Source organism: Rousettus aegyptiacus, unplaced genomic scaffold (genome assembly GCF_014176215.1).
Source record: "Rousettus aegyptiacus isolate mRouAeg1 unplaced genomic scaffold, mRouAeg1.p scaffold_m13_p_1, whole genome shotgun sequence".
In the NCBI taxonomy this organism is placed as follows: domain Eukaryota; kingdom Metazoa; phylum Chordata; class Mammalia; order Chiroptera; family Pteropodidae; genus Rousettus; species Rousettus aegyptiacus.
The window spans coordinates 46,737,710-46,761,542 of NW_023416284.1; the positions used below are offsets into that span (position 1 = coordinate 46,737,710).

Sequence of the window (23,833 nt, forward strand, 5' to 3'; positions counted from 1 at the left end):
CCAAGCACAAGGTTTCTTTGCAGTATATGCTCTGCTGAAATAAATATTGTAGAATTTTTTCTTTGAAGGTTAGAAAACTTCATAGGAATTGTGTTAAGAAGAAAAAGTTTCTGACTGAGCAGAGATATTTGAATTTGTTGACACCATGTCTCTGAATGGTTATATAAACACTGATGTCAGGCATTTTTCTCCCATAGGTCCACCAAATCACAAACTCAGATTATTGCATTGCTTACTTAACTACCTGACATAGATGCTATAGAGAACTGTCATAGGTCACAGTACATTCTCTCACCAGCATTTTTGGGAAAATTAAAACAGATATGAAATAAATACATGGCATATTTTGTGTATTTATATAATAAAAAAATTGAATCTGGAAGTTGCATATAAGTAGCAAATATTTCTCAAAATTTCTGTTCTCAGTAAGTATCTACCAAATTAACCAATCAGGGTTGAAAGAAAAATCTAAGAAAGAGAAGAACAGTAATTTCAAAGCTAGAGATCTGAGTTTAAATGTCTGGTTTTCCTGTGTTCCTGTGTCATTATCCAGTTTTGGTGGGTGCCTTCATTATTTTGTCTTTAATGATTAGTTTCTCCCCAGCTATAATGTGTTTTCCATTATGATCTCTATTCTAGTTCTTTCCTCTTCTGTAATGTAACATCTTGTCCCTCATCCAAAGATTTTTTTTTCTTTTTCTCAATTTATAGAAATAAATTCACTTTCAGATGCTGGAGGCAGGACGGCAAACGAGGAATCAAAGTACTCACTAGTATTTGATTCTACTCTTTTTTTCTGGATTCTCTACTTTCCTAGCCCCCTCACACCAAGTAGGTGATAGTTCTGGCCAGTGGAATACAGACAGAGTGATGAATGACATCTTTAGGCTGGTCCCTGAAGTTTCTGATGAAGCCCCTCCATTATTATTTTAACTTCCCTGATCTGGTGGCTGGTCCTGTAGCAGTGGTGTTAAATAGAAGTATAAAGTGAGTATGTGTATAATTTATAATTTTTCAGGAGCCATGTTTAAAAATTTTCTGATATATTTGTTAAACACAATATGTCCAATATAATATCATTTCAAAATATGTGTATAAAATGATTAAAATGATAGTTTATTTTTTTTATGCCACATCTTCAAAATTCAGTATTTATTTTATACTTGTAGCTCTTCTCAATCCAGACTAAGAAGTACTAAGTGTCAACATATTATTGGATGTGATGTGAATTTTATGTTTGTGCCTTTTCTATTGGATAGGACATTTCTGGCAGATGACATGGAGACAGTGGCATAGCTATTAGATGGGTCACTGAATGACTGTGGATAAGTGCCATATACCACTGATCTACACTGAGATGTAATATGAGTAAGAAATAAACCTTTGTTAAGCTATTAACATTTTGGGAGTTGTTTATTATCAGCTAGTGTATTGTGGAAGATTAGATTATTGTGCAACAAATATTCACTTCCTTTCCTCTTCTCTTGAAACTCCAAGAAGAGCATGCTTTCTTGCCTCATTGATGTTGGACTCGGCCATATGATTTTCTCTGGCCATCGAAATGCTGAAAGATAAAAAGAGTGCTGGTTGTAAGTCTAGGCCTTAAAACTTTTATGTGACTTTAATTAATATTCTTCGAGATTTTTATCTCTCCTCTTTAAAAAAATGTGAACCAGATGCTGCACTGGTCCCAGAAGAATACGAAACACATTAACTGAACTTGAGGTCAGTACTTAAGCTCAGCTGAGTCCAGTCTAGATCAGTTGAGCATTAGCCAACCTGCAGATGTGAGGGCAAGTAATAAATGCTTATTGTTATATGCAGCTGTATTTGGGGGTGGATTTTTGTCTAGCATTATTGTGATTATAGCTGACTGATAAACTACCCTAATAGAATTTTCTTTCCCATGGAAAAATCTCAACCCCACTGTCAATTCATAATCCACCCTCCTTAATTTTTTTTCCCCCAAGTTGCACCTCTTCCATTCTTTTCTTCCTTTTCATAATCCTCTATTCCATATTCTTCTAAGTTAGCAGCTGGTGTTGATTTACTTTTTCTCTTGTAATTATGTACATGTGTCACTCAGTTAGCCAGTGTTTTCTTACAACCTGAGATATGGGTGGGTATACAATCATTCATTACTTTTGTTTTTTTAACTCTTGATATGTTCCAGACACTCTTATAGTCTAAGGCCACAGTATTGAACAAGAACTGTTCTCATAATATGTACATTTTGGGGACAGGGTGTTCATAAATAATACACAAATAAAACCACATAGGGATATAGTACTGCTATAAAGAAAAATGAAGAGATGATTAGAGGTTAGAGATGGAGGGTGGTTATTGCTATAGCAATGGTTTTATAAACCCTTTGTTCTATACCCTACAGAAATCTAAACCCTTTCTGGGATCTTTGCATATTTCCAGGGGCTTATATTCTTATACTGCTCTGTGGCTTCCAACTGCTTTCACTGAATTAGTTCAGTTTAAGGATTATTTTTGTTGTTTTGTTTATTTCTGCTCTACCTTGCATTAACTGAGTTAATTAAATTAGTATCACACAAACTATTCACACAAAGGCATTTATGTGTACATAAGACTTATGATGTCGAGAATATAGAATTATTTTCATCATAACACAATTTAAAATTCAATATTAGCTATTCCTGATTCTAAAAGTCTTAAAGCTAGACCCTAGCCTCCTGCCATAATATTTCTTTACCTATATTTTTCTCTCTCTATATTTTTTACTTCAACAGGGCAATGTAGCTAGTGCTCACCTATTTTTGGTTATAACAACCCAGGCCCAGAAGTTTCAATATTATACTAAATAGCTTACATTTTCTTGTATTACATTTTTGCTATACAAGAAAATGCCAAGGTTTCGAGGTATTGCATTATATGCTCAATGTCACACAGCTAGAATATGTTGGAGCTGAGATTTTTTTATAGTCTATCTGACTTTAGAACTAATGTTTGCAAAGGGAAAACAAATTTCATAGTCACCTCATTTAGGTGAACTAACATGTAGTTTATTTGTTGATTTTTTTGATACACTTGCTGCCTAGCGTTTGCCCAATGGAAAGTAGTTTAATCTGGTCACTTCCATATAAACTCAGTTATTCCATGATGAACTCAGTGAAATAAGAATTTACACATGGACATATCGTTAAAGTCAATTAAGTGGGTTGTGCATTATTGGACACAGTGGAGGGATATCTTGTCTTTTGCTATCGTCTGTCTATTGCTGCTATCCATTGAGTTATAAATTATTTAGTCTGGTCATGAGGCAATGGACTCCTTCTTTGATATATTATTGTTTATGTCCATTGACTTTCCATGGTCATTAACAGAAAGTGCTATACTACACACAATGACTTGCTTCTTCATTATATTCTTAAGTCTGTTTCAGTCAGCCTACTCTCAGTCATTTTCATGCCCTCTGGGAAGAAAATAAATATATGCTTTTTTAACTAACTAATATGTGGGGTACTTAAAGATTCCATTCAGGCCCATCTCCTTATACATCTCCTTCAGGCATTGCCTGGCAGTCAGGATAATATCCCTAAACATGTCCACATCCTAATATCCAGAAAGTATAAATTACCTTACATGGCACAAAGAACTTTGTATGTGTGATGAAGTTAAAGATCTTGAGATGGAAAGATTATATTAGATTATTCAGGTGGACCAAATGTAATCACACAGGTCCCTAAAAGCAAAAAAAACCTTTCCCAGCTGAGGTCAGAGGGAGATGTAACCGTGAAAGAATTGTCAGAGGTGTAACAATGCTGGTTTTGAAGATGGAGGGAATGAATCATGAGCCAAAGAATGAAAGCTGGCTCATCGACTTTGGAGAAGGCAAGGAAATCAATTTTCTCCTAGAGCCTCCAGAGAGGAACAGAGCCTTGCCAACACCTTGATTTTATCCCAGTGAAACCCATGTTGGATTTCTAACCTATAGAACTCCAAGGCAATATATGTGTGTTATTTTAAGCCACTAAATCTGTGGTAGTTTATTTCAGTAGCTATAGAAAACAAATACACCTGACAACATACTGAGCCAAGACTTCTCTGTAAAGCATGCCAACTCTCAGAGTTCTAAGATTCTCTTGAGGTTTTCTGAGGATTCTAAGATCCCTCATCCTGGGAATCATCTTCAGAGGGGCAGGATCCCAAAACCTTTCCTACTCACAACACTGTCTACATTCCCATATATTCTCCACTAATAAAAAATATCTTTCTACTTTCTTCAGTTAATTAAATTTTTCTATGCTTTTACAGCAGCGTGCAGTTTTCCTAGCACTGTCGATTTTAGTACACTTATGTCTTATGTTTTTCATGGTTTTAGCACTTTAAAAAAAACTAAAATATTGTTTTTTATATAGAAGTTTACTGTCTTAGTCTGTGCTTTCAATACGATAAATTCTATACTGAGTTTCAAGAACATATTTTATAAATTAAAAAGTTAAATGGTAATGTTCAGTTTTGCTCCATTTTTGCAAAACAATCCAACTTACTGCTTATGGAGGAAATTCAGCTGTTGCCTGAGTGAAGGCAAGGATGGGACACCTTATAGTGTTCACAGGATTCCCTGTTAATTTCCATTGAATCAGTAGTAATGACTCCTCTTTTATTTCTGATATTGGTAACTTGTTTTCTCTCCATCTCTCTGTCTCTCTCTATTCCTGTCTCTATTACTATCTCTTATTAGTCTGGCTAGTGGTTATCATCTTTTATCTTCATATTTTTAAAAACCAGCTTTAGAGTTTCTTGATTTTCTTCATTATTTTTCTATTTTCATTTTCATTGATTTCTTTTCTAATTTTTATTATTTTTCTTCTGCTTGCTGTAGACTTGAATAGCTATTCTTTTGCTAATTTTCTATTGTTCGAGGTTCGGTTATTGATTTAAGATCTTTATTCTTTTCTAAAATATGTACTTAATCCTGTGAATTTCTCTCTAAGTACTATTTTCACTGACTCCTACAAATCTTAAGTTGCATTTTCATTTCATTTAGTTCAAACTATTTCCCTTAAGACTTTTTCCTTGACCAATGTATAATTTAGAAGTTTGTTCTTTAATATTCAAAGTTTTGGAGATTGTCCAGATATCTTACTCTTATTAACTTTTAGTTCAATTCTTTCGTGGTCTGAGAGTACACTTTGTGTGATTTCTATTCTTTTACATTTTTTAAGGAGTGTTTTAGGGCCCAGAATGTGATCTATCTTGGTGAATATGCCATGTGAGCTCCAGAAAAATGTGTATTCCGCTGTCATTGGATGGAGTATTTTATAAATATGAATTAGATCAATTTGATGATAGTGCTGTTCAAGTCAAATACATCCTTATTGATTTTATGCCTACTTGATCTGTCAGTTACTTACATCTATCAAGTCTCTAACTTCAAGAGTGAATTTGTCTGTTTCTCCTTGCAGTTCTAGCATTCTTTGTCATATATTTCAACAGTTTTTAGGTATATACACATTTAGGATAGGTATGTCTTCTTGTAGAATTGATGCTTTTAATATTATGTAATATCCTATTTGTCCATGATTCCGTGTTCTGATACCAGCTTTGTCTGAGATTAATATAGCTGCTCCAGCGTTTTTTTGATTAGTGTTATCATGAGATAGCTTTCTCAATCTCTTTACTTTTAACCTGTCTTTACGTTTAAAGTGTGATGCTCGAAGACAACCGATAGTTGAGTCTTTTTTTTTAAATCTATTCTGAAAATCTCTGTATTTTAATGGGTGTATAGAGACCATTCACATTTAAAGGAATTTTAGAAATATTTAGATTAATATCAACCATTTTAATTCATTGCCAGAGGCTTTTTTTTCTGCCTTTCATTTTAGTTGAGCATTTTATGTTATACAATTTTATCTCCTCTTACTATATCAATTATACCTTTTTAAAAATGTTAATCATAATCCTAGAGTTTACAATACACATTTCATAAAAATATAAACCCTCCTTAAATAACTCTATTTTTGCTTCACATGTAGTACAGGTACCTTTTAACAAAGTACTCGCAATTCTTCTTTTCTGCTCTTTGTGACATTGCTGCCATTCATTAAATTTATTTATATTCTATAGTCACTCAATACATTACTATTGTCATTATTTTAAAGTTGTCATTTAGCTAAATTAAGAATAAGAAAAATAAAATATTTTATTTTAACCTTCATTTATTGTTCTTTGATGCCCTTCCTTTTTTTGTATAAATCTGAATTTCTAACATATGATTTCCTTCTCCCTGAAGAATTTCTTTTACTATTACTTGCAGTTGCTGGCAGAAAATTCCTTCAGTTTTTGTTTGTTTGATGCGGTATTCTTCCTTCACTTTTGAAGAATAATTTTTCTGGATTTAAAATTCTAGGTTAGGGTTTTCCTTTTTTTCAATTCTTTAAATGTTTGTCTCCACTGTTTTCTTGCTCTCATGGTTTCTGATGTGAAGTCCACTGTAATTCTTATCTTTGTTTCTCTACAAGTAAGGTTCTTTTTTCCCTCTCTGGCTTTTCAGTACTTTTTCTCCTTGCCTTTTTTTTCCCTCTTCTGTTTGTTTTGCTTATTGTTCTCTGAGCTTCTTGGATCTGTGGTTTGGTATCTACCATTAATTTTGGAAAGTTCTAGACCATTATTACTTCTAATTTTTTTTTGCTCTGTTTCTTTCTTTTCCTTCTGTTCTTCCAATTACATATATGTTACATCTTTGAAATTATCTTACACTTCTTGTATGTACTGTTTTTTTTTTTTTTTCATTCTTTTTTTTCTCTATGCACTTCACTTTGGGAAATTACCATTTACATACTTTCAAGATCATTGGTTCTTTCCTCAGCTCTTGTGTCCAGTCTACTGGTGATCACACCAAAGACCTTCTTCATATCTGTTACAATGAGTTTGATTACTAGCATTTCCTTTTATTCTTTTTTAGAACCTCTCTCTTTCTGATTGAATTACCCATCTATATTTGAATGTTTTCTACTTTTTCCATAAGAGCCTTTAACAAAGTAAATAGTTATTTTAAATTTCACTGCCTGATAATTCCAACATTTTAAAATCTGGTTCTGATGCTTATTTTGTTATTTCAAGGTGTAAAGTTTTATCCTTTTTGTTGAAAGTTGAACATAATTCATTTGATAATAAGAACTATATTAGTTTTCTATTGCTGCTATAACTAAATACCACACACTTAGTGGCTTAAAAAAACACAAATGTATCATCTCACAATTCTGGATATTATAAGCCCAAAATGTGTCTCCTTGGTCTAAAAATCAAGGTGTTAGCATTTCTTTCTGGAGGTTTTAGGAAGAAATCTGAAGATTTTGGTAGCTTCCAGTGGCCACCTGCATTTCTTGGCTTGTGGGCCCATTCAGTCCATCTGGCTGAATAATGTACATGCTGCCGTCTCTCTGGTTCTGTCATCCTGCTTCTCTGTTTTACCTTATGATTTCATTGTGCTTGTCTGGGAAATTAAGGATAATATCTCCATCTTAAGGTCAGGTGATTTGCAATGTTAATTCCATTACCATAATTTTTCTTTTCCATGTAACTTAACATAATCATAAGTTCTGAATTAAGATATGGACATCTTTGGGGGAGATGGGTACACTATTTTGCCTATCACAGGAACTGAGCTCAGTAGATCTCTAGTCTGAGAATATACGATTATCTGGCTAGGAGTTGGGCTTCATTTAGTGTTTCCTGAAGATGTAGGTAGGCCAAGAATTTCAAATTCTTCTACTGTTTTATTTTGACTTTTTTTCTTTGGCTTGGACCTTCCCTAAATACCTCCCCAGAAAAAATCTGTGTCGTGTAGCTCTTTTAGTTATAAGCCACTGTTATGTGAGAGCCCTATTGGTGTGGTGGTGATATATGAGATAGAGGAACGTTCTATAATCTATTTAAATCTCATTCTTTTAATGGGCCATGTCGCTGGCATTTGTCTTTCCCAAGTTTCTTATTGTATGGACATCTCTTCCTCATTAGTTGGGATGGGAAGGCTAGACACTAGAATGAGAGGAATGCTCTTCCCTCTGGCTCTAGGACAAATATATGGTGATTCTGCTCCCTTCCCTCCCCGACCTCCCCTCTACCTCCCCACAACCCCAAGGAGAGTAGGCTTTTGTAATGGAGAAGATTCTGGGCATCTATCACAAGGATTGCTTGTCCCCTGTTAAAACCATAAGGTGATCTTTTTTTTTGGACCTTCACCTGGAGAATCTCCTGAGTTTCTTGGAGGTAGAACCTATAAAAATTTAGATGCCTGCCTATGACCGTGGCCCCCAGGAGTTTCTCACATTCACATTAGTCGGTAGTCATTCTCTAGACATTTGTTAGAATTACTGTTTCAGTGTTCCTTCTAGTTTATAGCTGCAGTGGTTTTTGCTTCAGACAAGGATATCTTGTCTGTAACTCTCTGGGCTTGCTTGTTTCTCCAGATTTCAGGGTGGCAGTCTGCTCTGAAACTGTTCTTTGATAGGTCCAAGAAAAGTCATTGATTTGTCCAGATTTTTCTTGGTGTAAAGATGAGAGCAGTAACTTCTAAGCTCTTTACATGTCAGAGCTGAAATCTTTTTAACTCTCTTCACCTTTGTCTTCACTTTCACTTAGGTCTTTCCTTATAGCAATACCTCCTGAATTTGTCATCATTATAATTTCCCCTCCTCAGCAATTTAGACTTCAGTAGCCCTTTTATTCTCTGCGCATAGCCTCTGACCTCGTGCCCCAGCTAACTTTTTCTGTCTTTTCTTTCAATTCTAAAGCATACACTTCATGAAATGCCTCCAGTTTCTCTATTCTAAGAGCCTCCTGTAGACCTCTGTTCCTTGTTCACTTGAATTTTCTATACCCATCTAACTGTTGTTCTCATCTGGTGAAGCATAACCATATTCATTTTGCCTTCTTTCTCACCCAAGCTGATTTAGAAGAATTCATATTTATGTTCCCTAACCCAAGCTGAGTCTTTAGGACCACTTTCCACCCCTGTACTTGTCTTGGTTCACTCACTGTCCCATTGCATCACTGAGTATTGTAAACGTGTACCTCTCTCGTTAATTCCTTGTTCTCAAGCTCAAGAGATAGCATGTCACTCCTTTCGACAAAAATGGAGGCTATTAAAACTTCTTCAACTTACCTTTTTTTCCCTCTATGATTGCTTCAGAAATGACTTAAGAATTGTATGCATTGTCAAGGAAGAATATGCTGTACCCTGTGTCTAAGGAGTTTTAAAAATTTACATGCTTAAGTACGAAGTGAGTGCTACATGCGGGAAGTGCTTAAGTTGGTAATAACAACAAAAATTTGAAGCCTTAAATGCATTATTTCATTTTACTACAACCACTTGGAAGGTGAGTTTAATTATTACCCCCATTACATAGATCAGTGAATTGAGGCTCAGAGATATAATGTAATTTGATTAAGATGGCTGAGTGAATAAATGGTAGAATCAGGGCTTGTATTCATGTTTGACTTATAAAAAGAATAATAGTCTCTCTTGTAAACTAGGTATAATATTTTACTAATATTTTGTTGCCTTTGTTCAATGCTCCCTCTCTGGATTGTCCCAAACATCTGGAGGAATGAAAGCACTCCCAACAAAGGACTACAGATACCGCCTTGAACTTGTTCAAAGCCTTAGTTAAATATATGTTTGTTTTTCTCCCAGGCCCTGGATTTTTGATTTCTAGGGTTTTCTTTTAAGCATCAAAGTGGAAATAGGTCAGGTGAGACAACACGGATATATAATTATGCGATTAATCATTAACCCTGCCTCTGACTAGTAGCAGGGGAAACCAAATGTAAGCAGTGCTGGAAACTTCAAGCAAACATATTAAAATTCATCCTTTTTTTTTTTTTTTCTTACATGAATAGTATTCATTTGTTTTACACCATTCTTCTTTGTTAGGAGTACAAACTCTTTCCCATTCCTTCCCATGGTTGGAGCCTAATTGATTATGTGAAGTCTTCCTGCTTTTTACTTCTTATTTCAATTGCATGTATTTTTTTTTCTTATTTTATTTGCATTATCATAAAGGGGGCTCCCCTTTCACAGATATCCAAAAAAGGAATATGCTCAACGAAGCTGTGACCATACCTTTATATCTATGTAATTCGACTTATAAAAAGAATTATACTCTTGGGTAGCCTCATGCCTGCCATTAAATACAAACAAACAAACAAAAAATAAGCCACTGGACAGTGCATCTGTATTCTTTTTATGTTTTAATTCTTTCTTCCCTAAAGTTTGTCTAAACTAGTTCTTCCTAAATTTACTATATAAAGTCTTCTATTTCTAATAGCTTACTTGATGCCTTTCTCTCAACTTCTCCTATAGATTATCCCTCTGACCAGTACTTCCCACTTAGCGTTCTTATCCAAGTGTAGTCTCAGAGTACATAAACCATTATTTAATTGAAAGTTATACCTTTATGAGAGCTACAACATTTCTTTTAGACCTGATAGCTTAATATTTTGTTTCAAGTTGTTTTTTGCACTCAGTAGCAGAGACCTGAGTTTTCTTCAGCAGCTTTCAAAGGACTTTCCTTTCAATCAGGGACTTTCTTACATAAAGGGACAAGGGACTGTTAGCTTCGATATGCTATTCAGATATACCACAATTTTCATCAGCCACCTCTGTGACAATTTTAAACGGTGGTCTCTGTTTTACTTATTGCTCATATGTTACCTGCCAAGAATGGTTTCAAGCTTGTGCCTCCTGGGCATAAAAAGAATAGAGATGCCACACATTAAATCTCAAATAAATTTCTCTGAGCTCATCAGAGTTGTCTTTTGGAAAAAAGTAATTATGAGTCCTCGAATTATTGTAAACATAATTATAAATTTATAAAATATTATGATGTACTCATTGGGCCTGTAATTTTCTTTGTTGAAAAGATTCAGAAATATGTTACCCAAATACTTAATCTCTTTCTATGTATATATGTGAAGAGTTCTCCTTCAGCTCTTTGAGAAATGTGAGTCAGAATCAAAAAGAATTTTTAAAAACAGAAATTATCCAGTTTATTGTCTTTCCTATTATCTGCTTTCTACTTTAAACAAAATATATTCTGAGTAGAAAATGCCTAAAACAGTATCTATGAAATGACTATTGTAGGAAAACTAATTTTGAAGGAATCAAGGAAACAGGATCTTATGCAAACTCCCCGAACTCACAAAACAACTTTTACAAATAGCAGTTTTCAACTAGAAGAATCCCGTTGGCTAGGAGAAAAATCCTTTAATGTGAGTAAACAACAGGTGTCAAAACTAGATTTTTTTTTTATACCAAACTCTTCTATATGAAATTGTTTTGTGCAATAAGAATGGACTCAGCAGTTATTAGTTATAATGAGAGGCAAAGCCTGGGAAAACATATACTTAAGATTGGGCGAGGGATAGAAAGACTAATTGTTTTGCGATAGGGAACGAATATTCCAAAGAACACCAAACAAATCATCAGGACACCCTAGTTGCACATTTTACTTCAGGTGACTTTACCAAGGGGGTGTAGTCTAAGCAGTCCAGTGTCTCAATTCCTGGAGCCTGTAAACAGAAGGCAACCATAGTTTGCTCTAGCAAGTCTGTACATAGTGTATGTGTGTGTATAACATTCTTATTTTTATTGATTTGTGACAGATAGTAAATAGTTTAGGCATTGTAGGCTACAGAGTCTCTGACACAACTAATTTATTCTGGTACTGTAGTGTGAGAGCAGCAATAAAAAATGAATAAACAAATAAGCATGACGTTATTTCAAAAACAGGTGGTGTGCCATATTTGGCTTTGGAGCCATAGTTTGCCAGCTTGGCCATATGTAACACATGAAGACTCAAATATATAATCATCTGGCTTTCAGGTCTTACACTTAGACCAAAGTAGAAACTAAGTTTGGTAGTCCTCTGCTGAGAAAGATGGGTAGGTCCCCAAGGTGCAATTTTTCTGACCTGGTTGACAATGTATTATGAGAATGCAGGACTTGGTGTTCCTTCATGTAGGCACAGTTGTCTCCCATGGAAGTTAGGCACAGGAATAAAGAAAGGGGCCGAGAGTGTGTAGTATAAAATTAAATGGATCAAATTAATTGGGGGTAGGAACAAGTTGAAAAGGAAAAGTATAATATTCTTGAAGGACATCTAGCATTCTTGAGACTTACCTGAACCAGATGTATAATATGCCTAATTCACATTCAAGAGTTAATAGAAGAGATCTGGTAGGATATAGGAATTGGAACCAGAGAGGCCTGAGCTAGAATACCAATTCTTCTACTTATCAGTAAAGAGACTCTGAACAAGGTAAACAGTTTTTCTGAGCACCGACACCCTTGTCTATGGGGAAAGAAAATAATGAATACTTCCTTGAGATTTTGTATGGAACATAATAATACATAAAAAATTCCAACTGCCTATTTCACAGTAGCCCCATAGAAGTATTACTTACATTTCCTCTAATGTCAGGAAAAACAGGGTTATGTGTAGTATTGCTTTGTTTCAGCATTATAGTTTTAAGGCTCTTAAAGGTATGTAATTTTACGACAATCGAAGTCTTAAAATTCAGTTCTCTAGAATGATGTTGGAATAGTCAAGTTAATGGCATGCACCTAAGTTTAAATCTTCTAACACATTCCCCCAAACTATAATAATCAAGTATGATCTACTTGACCTTACTTATTGATCAGGGTCAGCAAACTTATTCTGTAAAGGGACAGATAGTAAATATTTTTGGCATGGTAGGCTGCAGATTCTCTGTCACAACTAATTTATTCAGTTTTTGTAGTGTGAGAGTAGCCATGAAAATGAATAAACCAATAAGCATGACTTTGTGGGAGCCATAGTTTGCCAGCTCCTGAAGTAGAATATAACCACACAAATCCCATACTTTTAGTATAATTATAAGTCAGAAATTACATACTTCAAAATATCCATAAGTAGAAAAATAAACATCAATTTTCAGTGGAGCTTTTTCTCAGATCTCCACCACAATACTTTGCAGAAAGCAAGATGGGCCCAGAAAAACTGTGGAACAGAGAAGAAGGAAATGAAGGGACTGAAATAGAACTAAAATTAACAGCAGAAAGAGAAATTCAGTCTATGTAAGGAAATACTGAAAAAAAGAGTCCTGGTAATTTTGAGCACTAAGTTAAAGAAAGGTGAGGGACACTTCTAAGGATGCAAACTTGGAAAGGCAACATTTGGGAAATGGAGAGTAAAAAGGAAAGAAGAACATTTTGGTGACTGCATGGTGGATAGAAAAAGAGCAAGAGAGGGAAATTTATGATTTTGTAAGATAAAATTTAAAGTAATTGAAGAATGTAACACATCACCACTCCTCAGAAAAGAATTATCTATTAAAGAAACTGTATGTTGTAACACTGAAAAAAAATGATCTTGAGCTATAAATCCTTTAAACTACCCCACACCATCAGCTTGTTCACAGAAATGCAAGAGTATAAGCAGTTATATATATATATATATAGTTCTAAAAAATATAGTAAAAAATATAGAACACATGAATATAAATGTTCTGGATGAAGGAAATCTTACTCTTCCCACCCATAATCAACCAAGAAACAGAAGAGAACTGTAATGTATAATTCCATAATGAGGCATATATCATCAAACAAGCATGAAAGAGCTTATAGTAGATATTTAAAAACTTAGTACAAAAAATGGACATAAAACAACAGGAAGAAATAAATAAAAATGAATCGAATTTAGGAAAAAAGTAAATGACAAAACCACATCAGAAACAAAACCTAACTTACAAGATACCCAGAAGGAATAGGCTTAAATAAGGACTAAATAAGTTACTCTAAATAAATTTAGAAAACAAAGTAAAAAGAGAGTTATAGTTTTTAAATCAATAGTCAAGGAAGGTCTAATATACTTACAATTGAAATCCCTGAAGATGAAAAAATATTAAATACTGAAACAAGATTAATATTTAAAATTCCAGTAGAAGAAAAGTTGTTTTTTTTAAAAAAAATATTAAAAGGACTTAACCAGTACCTGGGAAAATTGTCCCAGAATTGTCAGCTCATATATATTCAAGTAAAACTAGTAGTTATAAAGCGAGAATTCTCAGGGCCTCTAGAAAATCAGGTCATCAAAGGAGCAGCATTTTCAAGAAACTCAAAGAAAGAATATGTGAACCAAGGATTTTATATCCAGTGAAGTTGACTTTTAAATGGCATGGATATATAAAAATAATTGTGAACAGGTAATAACTCAAGGAATATTATATCCTTGGTTGAACTTCATTCAACCAAGAGATGACAGGAAATTTTAGCAAAAGGATTTATTTATTTTAAATTTAAGATTAATAAAGGTAAGGATGGGTAGAAGAATATGATGCAAATATTATATGCTCTTAGAAAGTAGAAATAATGCAGCTAAAAGAGGAGAAGGGAGAAATGATGTGAAAGTAGAATAATTCTGTTGATTATTATATATTTAGTATATGAGAGTCAAAGGCTACTTTTAAAGATTGACAGATAGCAAAAGCTTTAATAAGAAAATAAGAGTCTGTGCATTTAACAGTTATACAAGTACAAAAGTAACTAATGCAACTAAGATATAAATCTTTCTAAATACCAAAAGAAAATTAAAAATAAGAAAAACACACAACATAGGAAAAGAAACATGGGAAATAAACATAGTACATGTAATATTTATAACATTAAAATTATCAATTGTATCAAGAAATGTGAATGGGTTTAACCAAATAAAAAGGAAGTGATTTTAAATTTGGCTTACAAAGTAGATCTGACTATGTGCTTTGTACAAGAGTCAAAACTAAAATAAACGATTTATAAAAAATGGTGTATAGGAAGAGACAAAGATATTCAGGCAAATGGGAGCAATAGAAACCATTTTAATAATGATATCAAATAAAGGGCAAAATTCAAGGGAAAAACAGTATCGAACATGGAAAAGAATAGTTAAAAATTCTAAAAACCATAAATCATATCAAAGATATAACATTTATGGAAAGAGTAATTAGACACAGTTAGAAACACACTAATAAAGAAGACTTTAAGACACCAATCTCAGTATAAGATGGGTCAAATAACAAAAAATAAGATACAGAAGATCTAACAAAATAATAAATAATGTAGAGTTTATGAAAATATATTTACTAATACTAATGCCATAGAATACAACTTTTCAAGTGTATGTTGAACATTCACAAAAATCAACTATATATTAGGTCAAAAAGACAGTATCAGAAAATTGAGGAAATAACACTGTGGTTATAATGAAATAAACTAAAAATAACAAAATAAACATATCTTTTTATTTTAATATTTAAAATTACTTCTCTTCAGCAACTCCTAGGCAAAAAACAAAATGCAAACAAATTATGAAAAATTTAAAAATCTGTGGTGAAACACTGCATTTCAGCATCTGTGTGTTTCATGATAGGAATGAGCTAAGAAAAATCTTACAGCATTGAAAACAAAAATAAAAGAATGAAAACAAATGTGTTAAATTGTCAATTCAAAAGTTATGCAAAAAAAAGTTATGCAAAGAATTAAAAAAATAAAAACAAATGAAAGCTTAGGGAAGGAAATTACAAAGATAAAAGCAGAAATTTGAGAGTCAGTTTATCTAAGTAATAAATTCTTGCTTTGGAGAAAAATTAAGTAAATAGAGAAAACACTAGTTAATACAGAAAATATGGGAGAAATCACAAATATGTAAAATAAGAAATGAAAAGAGAAAGTAGCCATGGAAACAGAAGAAATTCTAAAACAATCAAAAGAGACTGCATAGCTAATTTTATGCAAATGCTTTGAAGATCTAGACGAAATGGATGATTTCCTAGAGAGACAAAGTTTACTTGTTTAATTGAGCTCATCAGAGACAGAAAGTTTAAACAGACTAATTCTTATCGAAGAAATATCAAAAGTTATTGAGAAGCAACTTTACAAGGGAATTTTATCAACTGTTTAAAGTCTAGATAGCTCTAATGCTATACAGTTGCTTCAGTACACCAGATATCAAGAGAAATATCCAATTCTTTTTATGAAGCAAATACAATATTAAATCTGTTAAGGAGAGTATAAAAAATAAACTTACTGGCTAGTGTAACATTTAAAAATCAATGCAAAAATACTAAATAAAATATTAACAGTTAGAATCCAATACCACAATAAGAAAATAAAACACCCTTGACCCAGTAAGATTTATTCCAGAAATGCATTATTTTAATATTTGAAAATCTATCATTACAATATACTGTATTGATAGTTCTAAGGAGAAAAATAGACTACAGATGTATATTTTATATTCTCATCCCAAATCAGTATCATATTTATTGGGGAAATAGTAGAGGCATATTCACCTAATGGTAATCACAACAGGATGTCTACAATACTTACTAATAATGAACATTATGCTGGTAGTATTAGCAAATGCAATTGGACAAGAAAAACCGTTCAGAGTTAATAAAAATTGGAAAAGAAGTAAAACTTTATTTGCAGATTATATAATACTGTATCTGAGAAATACTAGATGGACAATGATAAAATCTAAACGATGAAGTAATTCAGTAAGATAGCAGATATAGAATTAACATACAGAAAACAATAACTAGATAGGGGATATAATAGTAACTTATAATAATAACAAAGAAGATAAAGTATTAGAAGCAAACTTAAAAAGGAATATGCCAAACTTTATATACATATATATATACACACACATATATAAATATAAAACTTTATAACAACCCAAAAGATATAAAAGTAGACTTAAACAAATAAAAAATTTTTATTTTCAAATAGGATGTCATCATAATGCAGATATAAATACCTGATTCCCAGGTATTTTATTGTTTTTGATGCAATTGTAAATAAGATTATTTTCTTAATTTCTCTTTCTGAAAGCATCATTGGTTGATAAGAATGCCACTGAATTTTGAATATTAATTTTGTATCCTGCTACTTTAGTGAATTCATTGATCAGTTCTAACTGTTTTTGGTGGAATATCTCTATATAGTATAGGGTTCTCTCTATATAGTATCATGTTATTGAAGCCAGAGGAGAGAAAGAGCAATTAGGGGGATCATTTCATAAACTATATAAATGTCTAACCAATGTACCATGTGCTTGAAACTAACAATAAAATAAAATTTAAAAATATTGAAGTAAAAAAAATCAATTTTATGTGGAGCTAGACACGTTAATAATAAAGCCGATTTGAAAAATAAAGATACAAGAATAACTAGAAAAACAGTGAAAAAGAAAAACTGTAGGAGAGGATTAGCCCTGCCAGTTATTAATGTATACCGTTAGCCTCTTTTGTTAGACATGTGTTACTGGTACATTAACGGGTACACAAGTCAGTGGAATAGAATAGGATGTACAGAAAGAAACCAAAGTGAATATGGAAATTTGATTTGCTTCTGGTAAAATTGAATAGACATTTGAGCAAAATACCGGCTAAACAAAATTTATATCTAGTTTACATAAGAGTCAACTCCAAATGGACAAGAGATAAATGATGTAAGAGATATTGGTCTAATAAAAGTTTTTTTCTTATAGACAGATGCAAAAAGACTTAGCCAATATCCTTTTTTCTTATAGTTCTTCCCTGATCCTTTCCAATTTCTTCCTTCTGGAACTCTGGTTATATATCATGGGACTTTTTCAGTTTTTCTTTGATGTATCTTAATTTCTCTTTTTTATATGCCATATTGTTCACTTTCTGTGTTGAATTCTTTATTTTTTAAGGTCCATTAGTTTATGAATTCTGTCTTTAGCTGGTTAGCCTGTCTATGGAGTTTTAAATTTCAGTTAATATATTGGCTATTTCTAGGGTGTTTGTTTAGTCCTTTTTTCAAATCTTCCTTGGTACTATTTGAGGGTCTTTTATTTCTTTTGTTATTCTTTAGTCTTTTTTATTTCTTGAAACATATTTTGTACTTTGAATCTAATATTCCTAATATCTTCAGATTTTTGTGGCTCTGATTCTTCAGTTTTTTTTTTTTTTTCCTTTCTGTAGAAGTTTCATTCTGAATGGTCTATTTCCTTGATGTTGTGTGATTTTCATCTATTGTTAGAAAATTTCCTTGGAACTCCACCTGTGGGGATTCCTTTATTTACACAAGGCATTTTCATTTCCCTTTGCCTGGAACTTGTGGCAGACTAACCAGCTCTTCATAACAATACTATTGACCTTTTGGGAGAAGGCATGGCTTACAGATAGTGTCAGTTCAAGCTACAAAACTTCATGAGTGCTGGTTAGGAATTTTAGGGAAGAGTTCCCCCTCCCCTATCCAAATTTTTCTTACTTTCTATCTTTGTGTGTTTTGTTTGTTTGTTTAGTTTGTTTTAGTTTACCACTTGATAATGTGCTAAATGAAAAAAAAAAACTCTTTTGGGGTTTTTGCTTCATTGAAGGTTATTGGTGTGACCTCCCACAATGATTAGACAGCAAGCCTTTTTCTGTCATTCCTGATAGCTCTGAATGGCTGACCTGTTAATACTAGACTCCTGAGTATTCAGGATTGGAAGATGCCCTCAACCTGATGAAAAACGAAGACCACAGAGCTCACCTATATTTAGAAAACATACCCTTTTGACATTTTGGGCCTCAGATGGAAAAATGTAACAATGTTTTTTGTTTGTTTGTTTGTTTGTTTGCACTGGAAGAGTTTGTATTACAAATCCAGTCTACCATCTACTCTCCAATATTGCTAGAAACAGAGTCTCTCCAATCTATATGTCATACTGTCATCCATACTCAATTGCAAATATTAGGTCTTTCACATATTCAGAGTGTTTACTTCTTCCTAAATGTCTTCAGAATGAAAGACACATTCCTTATCAAGGTTACTGATTTGATCATAATTTGATCCCCATGTAGAATTTTAGCTTGAACTTTTATAACTCTTCCTTCCTATTTTCTGTTCTATTAAAATACTTACATGTTTCCTATACAACATCATTTATCTTGACTCTGTGCCTTTGCCTGTTTAACTCTCAGCCAGAGATTTAGTTTTAGTTACAGTTTTTGTCGATTTGCCCGACCCATCTCTCAGGACTAAGGTGATACTTTGACATAATGTCTCATAGGAAGCACCCTTTGTCCTACCCTTGTATTCATCATTTTCCATCTGCCTTCTGACTGTATCCTGTCTTTATCAAAGTTCTAGCACTTACCATACTGAGAAAAAATTGAGTTAAAACTTGCTTATTTATCTCATTCCTAGTGCTTACTGTTACCTTCCATGTAACAAAAAATGTCGACTGTTGAATACATTTGTGTAAAATCTCATTACATGATCTAGCAGATTTTATTTTTTTCATTACCAGTTTTTACAGAGAGCATGTAAAGAATGTTATTTTATATTTTACTTTGTGTGTGTGTGTTCTCATACAAAACACTTTTCCATATATGACCACATTAAGTAACTTCTCCAAAGATTTAAAAAAAAAAAAACAACTGTAAAATAGCCTGGATTTAAAAGAGGTGTTTTTGTTTTGTTTTGTTTTGTTTTGTTTTAAATTTCAAGGCCAGATTTAGCTCTGCCACACACTTGCCAGTCCATGAACATCATAATCCTCAGTGTGTTAATGTCAAGATGAAAATAATGGTGTAATAGAGTTTGTCGACATGATTAATATTTCTAAATTGCTTCAATTTTCCACATTGTACCTCTTATTTTACAGTTGCAAAAAGTTTTGGTTAAATAAAAATTAACTTTTCTTACTTTTTCTGTGGTGCAGTTTGAATGCTAACAAAATAAATTTTGTAATGTTTTTCTCTTGGAGGATGATCATTTTCTCGGTGTTCTGCACAAATCAAAAGAGTTTTGAATATTAAAGGTTTCCTAATGATATCTGTGGAGAAAAGTTAAGAATTTAAAAATATCTAGATTAAAAGACTGAAGATATAAAGACATTTCATTAGGTAAACGTATATTTTGGTCATTACTTAAACATACAGATCTAAAATGGAGTGGTGTGTTTGATCTCCATGAGATCTGGCAATAGTGGTGAAAAGGAAATACTCGAAAGCTAGGAATTAAGATACGGAATGTGATCATACACAGATCATCTTCTACCCAAGTTTATCTCAGTTATAAAATAGCAGAAATATTTGAGCTCATGACTGAGCTTCTCACTTGTTTTTATGGGAGTGAAATTCATAAAACATAGTTAACCTTTTCAAAGTATACAATTGTCATTTAGTACATTCACAGCGTTGTGAAACTGCCACCTTTCTCTAATTTTTAAATTATTTTTTATCACATCAGAACATTTCTACCTCACATTCAGTAAGTAATCACTCTCTGTTTCACCCTATGCCCATCCTTGGATACTCCCAATTACTTTATGGATTTTCATATTCTTCATAAGGAGTCATAGCTATGATCTTTTGTGCTTTGCTTTTTAAATTTAGCATAATTTTGCCAAGGCTCATTCAAGTTGTAGCGTATGTCAGTATTTCATTCTTTTTTATGCCTGAGTACTAATCCGTTTTATATACACCACAATTTGCTTCTCCATTCAACTGTCAGTGAACATTTTGGTTGTTTCCACCTTTTGTCTATTGTAATTAGTGCAGCTCTGAACACTTAGGAACAGATATTTGTTTGAGTACTTGTTTCAGTTCTTTGGGATATATACCTAGGAGTGGAATTGCTAGGTCTTATTGTAATTCCGTTTAACCTCTTGAGGAAACAAAACTTTTCCACAGTAACTACTCCATTTTACATTTCATTAGGAATATATGAAAGGTCCGATTGCTCCACACTCTCATTAACTTATTTTCTGTTTTTTTTCTTTTTGTTATTATAACCATCATAATGGGTATGAAGTAGTTTATTATTGTGGTTTTGATTTGAATTTCTTTAATGGTCAATTATATTGAACATCTTTCATATGCTTGTTAGCCATTTGTGTATCTCTTCAGAGAAATATCTACTCAAGTAGTTTGCCTATTGTTTGTTTAATTGGGTTGTTTGCCTTTTTGTTGTTCAGTTCAAGTGTTTGTCATGTATTCTGGATACTAGACTATTATAGATATATAATTTATATGTATTTTCTCCCATATATAGGTTGTCTTTTTACTTTCTTGATAATGTATTTTCATGCACCTAAGTATTTAATTTTTAAAAAGTCCAATTTATTTTTTCTTTTGTCGTCTGTACCTTTGATGTCAAATCTCAGAATCCATCGATGAATCCAAAGTTATGAGGATTTATCTCTGTTTTCTTATAATAGTTTTATAGTTTTAGCTTTTATATTTAACTCTTCGATCCATTTTGAGTTAATTTTTGAATGTAGTATGAAGTTGGTGTCCAAATTATTTTGCTTGTGGTAATTCAGCTATCCCTGCATAATTTGTCAAAGAGACGGTCATTTTCCCAAAGGTCTTAGGACCTCTGTTAAAATCAATTGGCTATACATAAGTGGGTTTACTTCTAGACTCTCCATTGTATTCCATTGGCCTGTAAGTCTATTCCTGTGCCGGTACTATATTGTACAGATGATGCTTTGTTTACTTTCTGTGCATGAGTACCTCCCCAAAGCAAGGGTCTTTCCCTTCTTCTTACTACCAAATGACAGAAAAAGGACATAGCAAGGTGTCTCCACCATTCCTAATTTAATGCCTGGCAAATATCTGTAGACAAGATAGGAAAAGATGGGCTATCACATCTATAAAATCGAATCTGGGTACATTATGTAATAGAAAGGAAGTTAACTTCATAGTCCAGTATATGTAGACTGGAGTCCCAGTTACCAGGTAGTGCATGTAATTTCAACCTTTTCGAAACTTAGTTTATACTTCTGTTAAATATGGGTAAAAATACCTATCTTGTTGTATTTTTGTAATGAGTATATGTAAATTTCCCTACTTCAGTGCTAGACACAAAATTGTTATAGAAAAAAAATTAAAGCTATTAATAATAACTCTTGGTTTTTTTTGTTTTTGTTTGTTTGTTTGTTTGTTTTTTTAAAAAAACCTTATATGGAGAAGTTGTAAACCTTGAAAAATGGTCTCCTGATGTCCTTGGAAAAGCAGTCCATTTTGTACATTTTAGAAGATGCTTCCTAGGCATCTTATCTACTAACAATTACATTTGGCTTTGAGCATCAGGAGTTAGCTTCTTTTCATTCAGATGCCAGCATTGTGTGTGTGTGTGTGTGTGTGTGTGTGTGTGTGTGTGTGTGTGTGTGTGTTCGTATCTCTGTGAGTACATATCTACTCGGTTTACTTTTGTTTTACATGCCAAATCTGTAATCCTTGGTTCAGGCACTGTCTTTTATTAATGTGCTGTGTTAATGTTTGAGTTCTGTAAAAGAGTATGCTGCATTATCAATAAAAAATAAAGAGAAGTAATGCCATTCCTGGAGATTGAATGGGGTCTTCTGATTACCACATTCCTTTCTTAGATTTATAATCAAAATACTTTCTTAATGTAATTGAATTGTAGGTAAGGAAACTTAGAGCCAATTTTCTTTCTTTGAAAGAATTATTTGATCTTTATTGCGACTCTGGTACCAGACATATTGTTACTAGGATATGGTCTCATCAGAGAGCCAGAGATTTGCATATAGTGAGAACTTGGTTTCAAATCCATTTGCCACCACTCACTGGCTGTGTAACCTTTTAGAGTCACTTCACCTCTTCAAATCTCAGTTTTGAATGAATCATTAAAGAATAATTACCTCATAGGGCTGATTGTACAAATAAAATACAATCATTTAAGTGAAAGTGCTTTTTCAACCATGTGAGCTCTCACGATCAACATTTAGTACCATTGATGAAACTGTGGAATCTTAAATTAGGAAGGCACATTAAAGGCCACTTGGCCAGTTACCTACCACTATATTTGCCTCACTAGCAAGATTCGTATTCTACGTTGTTGAGTAGTAATACTCCTTGCAATGGTTACTTGAACATGGTGCCATTGTAGTGTGAAGTGGCATATCCAATTGAAAATGCGAACCATTCAGAATAAGGACACTCTCCTCAATGGTCTGTGTAAGTGAATTTTTAACTTTTAGAGACAGTTAAAAGGCCTTTAGAGAACCCAAGGAAGATCTGATTCTTTAGGCTCTGCTTCCTCAATAGGCCAGTGCCAGGCTCTCTGTGAGGGTATTGAGAATGTCAGTTGATGTAAATGATAACTTGGCCACCTTCCCATTCCTTGTGTTTCCATCCCATGCTTAGCTAAGACAGACTTCTGCAGTTTGAGTATAGGGAATATGGAAGTAGAGCATCTTTAAAAAAGAATCTTAAATACTGTACAGATAACTACTAAGAGCTCATTAAGCTAGTTACTTATAACAAAGATTTGGATTTATATTTTGTTCATCTCTCTAATTTATAAAATATTGAGAACAAAGGGAAGATTTACAAATTATGTCTTCCCCTTGATCGCAACTATTCTCCAAGAAATATCTCTAAGAAATATTATATTCTTCAGTGTAGAATTTGTCTATTTTTCTAAAGTATAATTAAGGACTATACATTTCAGAACTTGAGCAGTTCCAGGATTGCCATTGATAGAGGAAACACAAATCATATTTATTTTTTCAAATCTTTGATGATAAACTATAAATGTTAAACAACAACCTCTAATAACAGGGGTAAATAAGATTTTCCCCTCTGTTTGATAGTTGTGTTTGCACACAACATTTATTTTCTATCCTTCTGGTAATACTACTTTAATTTCTTCAGCAAATCATTTTTCCTTTACTCTTAGTCCATGTGATTTAGGGGCTCTACCACACCCACTACATCAGCTATACTTTATTTATTTTAAATAATTTTAAAAATTTTGAGATAATTATAGATTTACATGCAGTAATAA

General features: G+C 32.9%; 1 long non-coding RNA gene across 2 annotated transcripts in view; it reads left to right on the forward strand.

Annotated features, from left to right (window-relative positions):
* The window catches only part of LOC107520568, an 89,860-nt gene that overhangs the window by 65,138 nt on the left and 889 nt on the right, over nt 1-23,833 (forward strand). The gene's annotated exons all lie outside the window — the stretch shown is intronic.